The sequence below is a fragment of the Melospiza melodia genome, chromosome 1, assembly GCF_035770615.1.
Source record: "Melospiza melodia melodia isolate bMelMel2 chromosome 1, bMelMel2.pri, whole genome shotgun sequence".
In the NCBI taxonomy this organism is placed as follows: Eukaryota; Metazoa; Chordata; class Aves; order Passeriformes; family Passerellidae; genus Melospiza; species Melospiza melodia.
In genome coordinates this window covers 38778883-38792028 of record NC_086194.1, presented here as the reverse complement: position 1 = coordinate 38792028, position 13146 = coordinate 38778883, and the positions used below count along the sequence as shown (strand labels likewise).

General features: G+C 37.4%; 1 protein-coding gene across 1 annotated transcript in view; it reads right to left on the bottom strand.

Annotated features, from left to right (window-relative positions):
• Window positions 1-13146, bottom strand: part of LOC134417299 (ubiquitin-conjugating enzyme E2 E2) — a 200315-nt gene that overhangs the window by 98734 nt on the left and 88435 nt on the right. The window lies entirely within an intron of this gene.

The following is a 13146-nucleotide window of genomic DNA, read 5'->3' as shown; positions in this document are numbered from 1 at the left end:
TTCAAAGAATCCTAATTAAGTTAAAAAATCAAGTGCTCGGAAGATCATGAACGTCAGTTTTACTGTTTTTCATGCACTTGTATTTTCTACCCATTGTGCAGTTGACTTCTGTACAGCATAAAGATGAACTACCCGTCTCATTGCTGTATTTACACAAACATACAAAAGAATTATCCCAAGTATTTCTTTGTTCACATTTTCAGTCTATGGTTATCTGAATTTATTTTGCATTTACCACTAATTGACATGAATGTCTCATATTCACTGACTTAATGATAATATAAGGACTTTTAAAGATAAGAGCCACAAAGAAACAAACATAAAAAATACATGTACAACCCCAGAACCATTTCTCACTTTCTATTTTCTTTTTTCTCTCAAGTGGATTGAGATTGAAGTAGAGTAAGGATTTACTAAAGACACTCACTGTTCTGCTAAGATGAATCATTTCACCTCACTCTCAAACCTAATTAGCAATATGTTAGCGGGTGGAGAGAACAGATAACAGGCATCTAATCTGCCAAATGCTGCATCCACAGAGGCCCATTTATCTAACCTGCCTGGTGTTTGGTGAAAATCTGGACAGATTGCTAGGCCCTTAGAGAAGACGGCCTTTGGATCAGATGTGACCTTGCAGCTTCTGAAGCACCAGGTTTTAAGTTTCAAGTAGTAAGTATCTGGGTATAAACCACTGAGCTCTGAAGCAACATGAAAAACTGATTCACAGCAATGCATACTGTGTCTATAAAAAAAATATAAATCACCATTTAGGAGCCATTGCCACCATTTACTTCATGAAAGTGACTAATCTCATCCAAAAATACTGGGTTTGTAGTTTGAGACTTGCTTTATTTAATGTTCTAGGTAATGACCTTAGGATAAAAATAAAGATGCACTAATACATTTTCTAGAGAATACAGAGCCAGTAGGTAGAGTCTTCCTAGAGAAGGAGGATTTGAATGTCCTGTGGGAAGAAATGCATGATCTTGAGGACCCCAGAAAGAGAACTGGGTTGAAAGTAACAGTCCGAAGGGCACATGGGACTAGTAGCAAGAATTCCTAGTATATACTGGGAACTCATTAGTTGGAAACAGCAGCCTATTTTAGGCAGTCAGAGGATGACTATGAGCCATTTAATTGAATCGGACCATGAAAAGGGCAAGGCAAGGTATTTTAGTAGAGAACAGGGAGTATTCATACCATTGTATAGCCTGTACTGAGACCTCATCTGAAGTATTTTGTATCATTTCAGTTACCCACGTTCAAAAAAAGACTTCCAATTTTAATTAGGTGTTGAACAGGACTGTTACAGAGATAAAACATAAGCCTGCCTTATAGGAGGATGCTAAAGGGGCTTGGTTTTTTTCATGCTGAAAAATGCAGCCCAGGAAAAAAGACGATTGCTTGCAGCAAAAGCACTGGGGACAAAGGATTTGCTAAATCTATGAGAGAATGTTTGTGTTAGAACAAATGGATAGAAACTGGTTATAAATAAATATGGAGGCTTGAAGTCATCAATACATGAATGTGGCCCTACAACAACATCCAGTGAAGAGATACTAGGGTAGAAAAACTGGGTGGAAAGGTGGAAATCTACCAGTCTGTGAAAAAGACTGCATGGTGTTGCACACCATGACCTCTAAAGTGACTTAAAATCCAATGTTTCTGTGGGCTTAGCTGAAAGAACCTCATGTCTCTAAAGAGCTGACTGCAGATACAAGTAGCACAGCCCATACTGAGACTGAATTTATTTTAAACAGCATTTTTCATTCTGAACTATATTTGTACTTCAAAACAGCCAACTGTAAAACCTTAATGAGGCACAATTGCCCAGTCATATTTTCAGTACCCACAGCAGAATTATGGTGATGCAGCTCAAGATCACATTCAGTGTCACAAGCTATCTGTGTCTAAGGAGAACAAGTTGGAAGTGCTCTGCATCCAGCGGGCATGTTTGGCTTTTAAATCTGATATCTTGTTTGAAGCAGCCAGCCCATCTCAGGAAAAATTAAGACCATAAAAAAGAAGTCATCTTAACTCATACAACAGAGGAGGCAAATAGCTAGGACAATGACCTCTGGATATTTATTCTGTATTTAATTAGTTGCCTACTAAATAAAGCCACTAAATAAACCAAAGGTGAGAGAAAAAAGTAAGTGTCTCAGCATGATATATGATAAACAAGGATTCCCTATTAAATCATTATCATCCATTTACTCTTGCTTAAGCAGTTACAGCAAGGGCACTTACCATCTCCCATAATCCAAGCTAAGCAATCCATACATAATTAAAGTCTGATGAATGCCAATTTCCAGTACTATTTGGTTTTATGTCACTAACATAGTTTTTTGTGGTTATCTATGTGCTTGCTGTATAAAAGTTGTTCCAGATAAAATATGATATCTCAAGACGGAAATAGTTTCACACAACTGTTGAACGGAGGAAGTTGTTGAGTTAGGAGCTACAATATGAGAGGGAGAAAGAAGCCTCATGACCTCCTGTAACAGTAAGATTTCTAAAGGAGCATTTCTATAATATTGACTGAATCTTCTAACTATTTAAAGATGTGAAGAGCTACAATCACAATGGTTAAAAGGTATCAGTTAATCAAGGTTCAAATTCAGATGCCATTAGGGAACCATCTCCTCATGTGGAAGAAGATTCATGGCATCCTAAGCAATTTCTCAAGACACATTTCTGTACAAAAAGAGTTGTCCAAACTGTTGTGCTGTCTGTAGAACACTTACATGAACACAACAGGAGAAGATAAGCACTCAATAATTTAGTGTAACAACAATATAATTCCTTCTAAAACAGCATGTTGGAAACACTCTGATTTTAACTCTATGGAAAGAGCTGGGTATCTCATTATTAAGGCCTGCCAGAATAAAGTAAATAATGACACAAAAGCTAGAGTTCTTAATATTAATTCAAATGTAAATTTTCAGCAAAATTAATCTCTACTCAAAGAGTAATTCCTCTTTGTTAGAGGCAGATACAGCACTTTTAATATAGCACAAACCACTTTGATTCCTGTCATAAATATGAAGTTATTCAGGCAAAGTCAGTACCTCCAGAATGTAAAGTCAAATCACAGAGCTTCAGAACATGCTTTGAAGGCAGGAACACTTGGAGATTTACCCAGAACAGAACTGCATTTACACAGCCTGTGACACTTGAGTGCTTATCTCTCTTACTGAGAGACCAATGTTCCCATTCATCAGAACACAGAAAATCATTGCAATATACAAAATTATTAAGCAAATATTAAAAATATAACACAATTATATGCAAGTTCTTCCTAGATGAAACCGTCAAGGACTATCTGAGCTAAAGGCATGTGTCTCTTAAAAAAGAAGGCAAATCAACCCAGCTAGTTTGGGTGTACAACCCAGTGCCAAACATAATTGTTTTTATATACTTAAGAATTGGTGATTCTCAAGCATTAGTTTTACTCAAACATAATGAGATCAAATTGTTACATTATAAAAAATATTATTAGTTTTGCTAGATTTGCCTATCTAAGGAAACTAAAGGATTGTGTTAAATACATTCCTGTCTATAAAGAATTGAACTCAGAGTGTAGGGGGTTCACTCTAAACTCCAAATTACTTTGCAATTGCAAGGGTCAAGTGATATATCCTAGAATCATTACATTTTGCCAAACTGTCTTGGCAACTTACTAACACAAACATGAAACACATTCACTTGACACAGTGATTGATGAAAATACTAATAGTATTCAGTTTACTTACAAGAAAAATTACTGTGTCTCTTCAGGCAAGCCAGAGTTTCTTTTATGAAACTGAGTAATCTCAAAGTTGTTTTACAGGCTACAATCCACATTAAAGGATTCCTTCACATTTAAAATTACCCAAATCTCAATTATTATGTGAACAACGAATAAAAAGAAAGCTTGTGTCTTCCTGATATACCTAACATTCTCCAAAATTGTTGGGACAATAATCTAATGCCCTGTCACATGTAAATGTTCTCCACAACTGCCCTCTGCTTCAATCCAATGCTGTCAGCATCTCCTCACCAATCCTCAACCCACCCAGCTCACACCTTCCAGCTCCTCCACAGTTCAGTTTTCCTCCAAATAACTTCGGGCAGGAGTGCCCAAATGTATGCACAGATTGGCTAAAATATTGAATGGGGCCAAATTAACTTGATTTTTTCAAGTTTCTTCCGTGGACCTTTCCTAGGCAGAAGGGTGGTGACAAAAGCTCATAAACAGCTCTGCTGAACTGTTGCTTTTCCTAAAACTTGAAAAACAGACTAGTCAATACACAGGGAGGCAGAAAAAGAGTGAACATCTCATTTAATGAGAAAAATACAATATACAGCTTATAATTATCCAGGTCAACTCAAAAAAGCAGAAGAATTTCTAAGAATGATAAGCTGTATTTATTTTGCCATTTGTGGTCAAAACTACTTAACCCTGCTAACTTAATTTACATTTATGTTTTATCTGTGCTTATATTTTTTTTCTTCTACTGCCTGAACCTTTTTTCCCATTTTAATTTTAAGGCACAGCAGGGTTCCTGCCCTGTTCCTAATAGCTCTCACTGACAAAAGAAAACACACCCATAATAAAAGAGTGAAAAAATTATAAGCAGAAAGCAACCAAACCAAAACAAACCAGCACCTAAACATGCACATATCCATCAGCTGGGGAATTCTCATTGCCTTCATCCGTGGCCAGCTTTTTCTTTGGCAATTTTCTGTTCCCTTGAAAAGCACCAAGCTCATTTAAAACCAGTAATTCCACCTCATGCTAATAACAAGATGTTTCCATAGAGATGCCAGGGAACTCTGCAGTGGTCCAAGGAATGATGTTTGATTCCCTTGAGGAACCGGTCCAAGAAAAGCCAAGTTGAAGACAGTGGTGCTCAAAACAAATTGAGGCAAAAGGATAGTCCCTCATTATACCACAGGCAAACAAGGCCCCTAAAAGAGCTTCTAGGTCAGCTGGGCTCCAGAAGAGAGGATTTCCCTGTACAGGAAGATTCTCTGCCTCCTCTAGAAACTTTAAACCCCGGTGTTGTGTATGTGCAGGACAATATAAAAGCCCCAAACCAACCAGAAAACACGGGGTGCAGCTCTGTGGCAAGGGGCCGGGGGTGCTGGTGGGCAGGCTCAATGGGAGTGGGCAGGGTGCTGCTGCTGCAGCAGAGAGCCAGCGGCACGCTGGGCTGCACTGCAGGGGCACCTCCAGCAGAAACAAAGCATTTCCTATCCCACTCCATCAGCCCTTGTCAGGCCACACCTGAAATTCCGTGCTCGGCTTTGCTCCCTGCTATAAAAAAGCAATGTGGACAGGCTGGAAAGGGTCCAGTGAAAGGCGACAACTGAGCAAAGGACTGGGCAGGCTGCCATATGGTGAAATACTGAGAGAAATGTACTTCTGAGGAAAGAAGGCTTTGGGGAAACCTTATTACCATGTGCCAGTGTTTAAAGGCTGACTACAAAGAATATGGAGACTTCCTTTTTACAAGGAGTAACTCTGAAAAGATAAGGGGAGATTCCAATTACACACAAGAGGAAAATTTTTCATAATGAGAACAATCATTGCAACAAACCCTCCAGGGAAGAAGGGGTAAATTCCCCAACACTGGAGAATTTTAAGATTCAGGTGGACAAAGTGCTGGGACAACTTGTCTAGACTGCACCTTTACCAAGAAAGGTTGGACCAGGTGATCCTTGAGGTCCCTTTCCACTCAGAGTTCTACAATTCTATGACTACAGCTACAGCAGATCAAATAGTTATTTCCTATATTCTGCCACTAGACTACTATATATCCATATTACTCAAAGGGCTGGGAAGTTTATAATACAGTGCTACAGACACACACACACACACACAAGCACAAAAATGTTTCTAAGTGAAATGTCTCTACCCTTCTTCAAAAATTCCATGGTGCATCATCTACATCAGCTATTTCTCAGGCAGCCAGCATGAAAGCACAAATTTTGATCAACTTGAAACACCTCCACTTGAAATTCCATGTCAGCAACAAGCTGATAACACAAGAGGAAAGGAGTAATTTGTATTAATAACCATTGTAATGGAGGTGATACAATGCGTGGCTATTGTTCTTTCTAGTTGCTTTGCAAACAACTACATAAATTAAATGCTCCTTTTTTCATTATCAAATCTCTGAGGTTATGATGTGCTGTATTTTATTAGTTTAGCAGTCTCATTCAAATAGTAGCTATCTAACACGATCCTTCCAATTAGTACCTTATGTACATTCTTGAACCAAATTCTTCCTCTGGGATTTAAAGAAAACCCAGCGTCTCAGGAGTCTCTCTTGTAATTCAGCTACACACTACACTTTTACAGCTATGCAAATTAGCTGCAAGGAAAGCTGTGTTGTACAGCAAAGCAAGAGATCTGAAAATTAAAATCCTGTAGGAGAGAAAATATTTAAAATTTCCTTTACATTTTTCCTTTTGTTTGGCTAATCCCTAAAGGCATTAGGGCAGCATGTTCCATCTTGAAAGTCCCTGTAGAATCATGTAGTACTGAGCATAACTACAAATGTGATGCTTTGAGAGCCAGATAATGGTTTTTAATTGGCTCATCATTGCAGCTTCAGCCCAAAAGCACAAAAATGAATTTAGAACCAATATTAACAGGTGATAATTAAATTATGGGGTCTGCATGCTTAATATATTGGAATAAGGCAGATGAGGCAACAAAGACTATTAAGTTTAATAATGGAAATCAGTATCTACCTTAAGTACTATTTTATAGCACATTAGCAATGGTTGATTAGTGTTAAATCATAAAGTAGATTTTGTTTTCTTACTGAAGCTTTTTTCATTTCTTTTTCTCTTTACCTGTGTATTAGCATACATGCTAAAACTAAGGATGCCCATTTAAAGCATTGCAAATGAGCAAAACACATAAATAAATAAAATTAATTATTTCATTGTGATGACTTGAGTACTTTGTTTCCTAAATAAGATATTTACTTGAATAAGCTATTTAATAGTCCTTAATATTAAAGGATACATAGACTGTATGAGTACCATGGGAAACTGTTTTGAATCAAACAATTCTGGTAAAAATATTCATCATTAAGTCAGCAAGATCCATAACCCAGATTTCCCATTCTCCCCTGGTGAAGCAGAACCACCTGGGTGCACTGTTCTTACCACTGTAAGAAACAATGCCATGTACAGATTAACCCTGCACTTCATCAAAGCAACAAAAACAAACTTTGATAATGTCTCAGCATCACTTAAATTTAAAAAAGGAAAATGCTGGAGTTCTGTTTTGGTTTTAAAATTTTCTTTTCCATGCCTTTACACCGCAGGAAAGAGGCAGACTTTGATTTTTCCCATCTTCTTTACAGACTCTACCATGTATGCTGTTTTCTCCACCTCTGCTCTTTTCTGCATTCAATTTATCTTATCTAATGCAGCGCTATCTCTTCAATCTTACAAAACCCTGTGTCTCCAAATTAAAATTTTCATTCTGCTTGCCTTTCTGCTGTTTGCCATTCCTGCAGCCTATCCTGTCTTTCCCTTTACAGCAGAGTGCCAGGGTTCCTTTTTCCACTCCTATGTCTGCCTCTTAGGCTTGAGCTCAGCAGTCAGCTGCCCCTCTTTCTACTCGCACTTGCTAAGAGCTATCAAGTGCTTTAGGAAGAAACCCAGTTTTTCTGTGAGGCTTTTCCCCATTTGTGAAGCCTCTCAATTCCACTTCTCTCTTCCTGCTTGAGCTTAGTTTTGATCAGCGCTTGTACCTTTCATGCACTTCAAGATCTTCCATGTTCAGCCTCCATCTGAAATATCCTTCTTCGAAACCTAGCCATTCATTTCTCTGTTGCTTTCTTTTCCTGCCTTTTTACTTTCTCTAAAATCTTTCATCTGGATGGACATAGATGAATTCTGCATTAAAAACCCCCACATCCTCACCAAACCCATAAAAATGGTCCATGAATCGAGTGAAGCTGCCATAAAGTTAATACAAAGTTACCCATTCCTTCCAGTGAACCCGAGAACATACATAAATTAAGCCATGGAGGAGAAATATGGAGGTGTAACCACCTGTTTAGGCAGCTCTGCATGAAGCTATTCAGAAGCCTGGGCACCTGGCTCTTTGAATGAAAGCACATACTGAGCTTGAAGGATTGAAATTATCTGCGGACCATGAACCACAAGGTTATCGCCGGCCCTCAGGGGATATATTCCATAACTCTTTTCAAAGGTGCATGGTTTATTAATACATACTTTTAATATCCTAAGTACTGAAGTCAGATTTCGTGTAAAATGCAGAAGCTGGAGGTAAGAAAGTGGAAATGGCTCTTCACAATATGAAAATCAAAGACTTGGAGAAATTGCCTACAAGTCAAACGTGACCGCAGAAATTTCCTATGACATCACTGCCACTCTGCTGTTGTTCATGTCAAATTCCAGTGGAGTGCCATGAAGCAATGAAGACTGTGAAAAGATTAGGTAACTGAATGAAAGAAGCATTCTGCTTTTTTCTTAAACCCCTAAACCAATAAAACGTTCCAAAAACCCCCAAGACACAAAGTCATTTCATACTGGAAGTCAGTTTTTATATCCAAACAATATTAAATTGTTGTGACACCTGGGATTTTCACCAAAGCCAAAGTAAAAGAAAAGCTTAAAGTGCTTGAGGAAGTTGTGGTGAAGGCTAAGGATTAAACAGACCTTCAATTAGAATTAAATTTGTCAGCTGTATTAAAAATATTAGATACACACATGTGATTGCAACACATCCTCATGGCTCTGAAATGCTACACTCACCCAATGAATTTTACAGCTAAGATTTTACCATGCATGAGCCCAGTGATATTGCCTTATTTTAATGTATATCATCCCAAGAGAGTGCTCATAATATTCACTTTTGCTCCACCATTTATCATACCTATAAGACATTTTTTGCAGACAATCTATTTTAGACCTGTTTTAGAGATTTATTTTTTATTGATAATATTTTTTATATTTCTGCATGTAATGCCACTTGATTTTACTATCATGAGTTCAACTTGATTTTATTATCATGAGTTCAACTTTATAGGCCTTAAAGGAAGAATAAAATGATAAGGAATATATTTCAATAATCTATGAAAATTATTAAAATTTATTCCCTATAAGTCATGGTACTACAGTTTTAAGATCCAGTAATTCACAACCTACCATGAATTGAAAGGAATGTCTTGCAATACCAAAAAACAGAATTTTCAGCTTTACTGATTAAGCTTTTAGTGGCTCACAAAATATTGGCTCTTAGATCACCGAGTAAAGCAAAATAAGACAAAAGCATTTTAGATTTTTTTTTCTCAGTGCATATGGTGCAGGGGAAAATAACTTTCTATGTTGCAGGGTGATACTCCCACGTAACAGTGAATCTAAATCAAACTGAATAGAGACAAGGATGAAGATGAGGCAGGTAAACAGGCATTGCAAATTAAATTTATCTGATGGTTCCACAGTCTGTCACAAAAATTCCACTGTCAAACCCACAATTTATGCACAAAGCATATCCCCTGTACTGAGCATCCTTCAAAAACATGGTAATACTCAACACTGAGACGGCATTTGCATCCCACATGCAGAGAAACGGAGCAGAGAAAATTAATTCCAAAAAAAGTATTTATATATCTTTCAAAATGAACCAGTAAAAGCCGAGAAACAATGTTCATTAAAGAGCCTTCAGTTACTGCTTAAGAAATTCCTTTGAACTTCCAGCAGCAGTACAATGGAAAGGTCACTCAATGAAACTACTCTGCAGTCATTGTGCCATTCATACGCAGAGAACCTTACATACCACCGCAGTCCTTTGTGACCCAGTAAGAATTAACAGCATTATGGGGCCAGTAATACTTATGTGAAGTGACAGCAACACAGAACTCACTGAATTCTTCTGCAGTTTTCATTGATTTTGACAGCAGTGTCATCTATGCTACCGAGAGAAAAACCTATCTAGCTGCTCCCTGGCCTTGAAAATGCACTTTTATTCTGTGTAGAGGACTTAAACACACAAAAAATGTTAAATTAGCATTGCCAACTCCAAGAACTTAAATAAAAATGATAAAGTAATAACATGTATCCATTTATTTAACTTCATTACTAACTTTTAGACACACACTTTTGGTTTTCTCTGAAACCAAAGGAATTAGACATCTCATTCTTCTCAAGCAAGGGCTGAGTTTTATAACATGCATGCACATCTCCTAAAGCACTGAACATGCACATAAAAACACAAGAAAGATGAGAGTCCCAATAAAATGTTAAGATTTGTCAACACTGGCTATGCATGCACACATCTTCTCCAAAGAGAAACCATGTAAAAAAGCTGAATAGTAGTATAACTTGAAAAAAAAAACCAAGTTAAAAAACCAGGCCAGGAGTTGTAGCAAGCAGGATTAAATCAATTGCAAATCAAGTGTCAAATAATGTGGAGTAAAGTGTTGTCAGTTCTGAAGTCCAGCAAATGTGGTTCCTCTTAAATGCTGCGGCAACAGTGTCTCAGGTTGTTCACAAATTCATCTAATTGAATGCATTCTTTGGGCTTGCTATTCAGAAAATATGTTTTTAATTCAGAGTCAGATGTGGTGAAACGCCACACTCAGAATTCCTGCTGCTTCTGTCTGGAGCTCACAGAAATGGAAAGAGCCAGGCAGACCCCAGTTTGCATGGAAGTACCTGTGAGCAGAGGTACCAGAATGTGGGATAACACATTTCACTTTTCAGGGGACAGGAGTGCTCCCAAAGTCCTTCAGTTTTGATTTCTTTAGTGCAGGCTTAGCTTCATAGGATCTTCCCAGCAACACTGCACAGAATCCAGAGAGATCCCAAACCTCCCCCAGAGCCCTGTGGCTGCAAATGCTGGAGCCAACAGAACCTTGGAGGGGAGAGTCAGCAGCTAAAGGAGATGAAAGCAGCACAGGGAAGAAGAGCTGAAGGATATATTCAGATAAACAGTTTGCATATGAAGCATCATAGAAGAGACTTGAGGCCACGAGTCTCACTTACTTTTTGTCTAATGCACAAATCTTGCTATATACTGCATACCACGTCCTTTGTGTAGCTTGTTATTCAGCTATTAATAATCTGAAACTCATATTCCTCTTCTATTATTGCCTAATATTACCATTATTGATTTATATGACACTGCCAGACAGAGAATTTACCAGAGCTGATTTCAATATTAGTATTTATCAGAATATGACAGTATATAATTAGAAAATAAAACAGAAGTTTTAATTTTAAAATACTAAGCCAATGGAAAGTGAAGTATTCATATTTATGAAAGTAAAGAAGACTGCAGTTATTGCATCAAACCTTTAAAAGTCATTACACTTTTAAGTTTGGAAGTGGAGAATCCCTGGCAGCAAAATGTGTGAAGACAGAATGTTTATTTATTAGTGTTATTTTTAAAAGGATGTTCCAAGTCAAACTCGACAGCTTGTTTACAGTGGGGTCCTGCCCAAGGGTGGCTTAAAAGATATTAAACAGGCACACACCGAGAATATCATGTTACTGTACAAGATACAAGTTTGCCTATGGCTTGATTTTACCGTGACTGCTTTAATGACTTCTTATTTATTTTTCAGGAAGCACTAATCTGTTTTATTTTATGCTCCCTCTTAAAAGAAAAAGAAATGCAAGGCAAAACCTTTCAGGTAAACAAATATATCTAAAATATACACACTTATATTTCTAGCTGAATCAACCAATGAGGTGATGCATAGATTCCAAGTCAAGTGTCTGCTGATGTTTGCAGCTGCTGAATTTATTCATAGAACATTAGCTTTTTAATATTTCGAATAATTTTAATGAAAGCCAAGAATTTTTGCAGATTTCTCAATTTTCAAAGTGGGTTTTAAAAGGTTGGTGATTTCATGACAGAATAGTAATTCTAATTTGGTAGTTTTTCCTACCATATACTTTTGGAAAGGGGACAGTTTTGAGAAGGGATGAATTCCTGCAGGCAGTACTCTTGGTAACTTCATTTAGGGGAGAGTTATCTCAGAAACATGGCAGCTGTTTCTGATGCTAGGAACATCAAACTGGAAACTGAGAGTGGGCTAAAGAGAAACTACCATGACAAACCTTACTTAATAATTACTTTAATTTATAAAAACTTATCTTCAAGGAATATTTAAGTCATCACACAAATATTTTCCCTATTTTACAGACACAGAGTTTTGAGAAGGGATGAATTCCTGCAGGCAGTACTCTTGGTAACTTCATTTAGGGGAGAGTTATCTCAGAAACATGGCAGCTGTTTCTGATGCTAGGAACATCAAACTGGAAACTGAGAGTGGGCTAAAGAGAAACTACCATGACAAACCTTACTTAATAATTACTTTAATTTATAAAAACTTATCTTCAAGGAATATTTAAGTCATCACACAAATATTTTCCCTATTTTACAGACACAAAGAAAAAAATACTTCAGAGAAGACAACCCTCTGACTCCAGGGCCTCCAGTCTAAAGTGGCCTCAACTTTCAGTAATGTTAGAGCTGCAAGCTCTTAGCCATGTTTAGCTGAGCAGCATTTGGCTGAGCAGAGCTTACTTGAGGTTGGTTACTAAAATCTCAAGTGGAACGAAGTGAATACTTCATTCCAACACCAAGGCACATCTGCTTGCTGAGCCTTCAGACAGGACACAGGCAAAATACCTCCTAAAATATCAAGTTTGATATTTGTACTTTCTAATTTTTTGAGGTGGGGTTATGTGAAACCAAAATTCAATTCATGTAGGTGATGTTACATATGACATTTGCCAGGGTTTTTCATTTGAAGCAGGATCTAATTTGCAATATTAAAATAGTATTATCAGTAATTTAGGTAACATAGCAATCGATTTACCACCTCTCCCATCCCAATAATAATGTTTATCAAAGAATTGCACAACCCAAGCTTAAAAAATGAGGTTTGCATTCTAGATCAATTTGTCGAGATAGTAATTTCTACTTGGACAATAACAAAGAGGTTTCCTGAATTACTGTTAATGTTGGCATTTAGATGGAGCAATCTTTTACAACGCTCTGGAAGTTTACACTGAAAACATGGCCTGACATGCCTCCATTTCAATGGTATGCTGGCACTAGTTCTCATGTTTTCCCTGCTTTTTTTGTCCCTGCCTCCA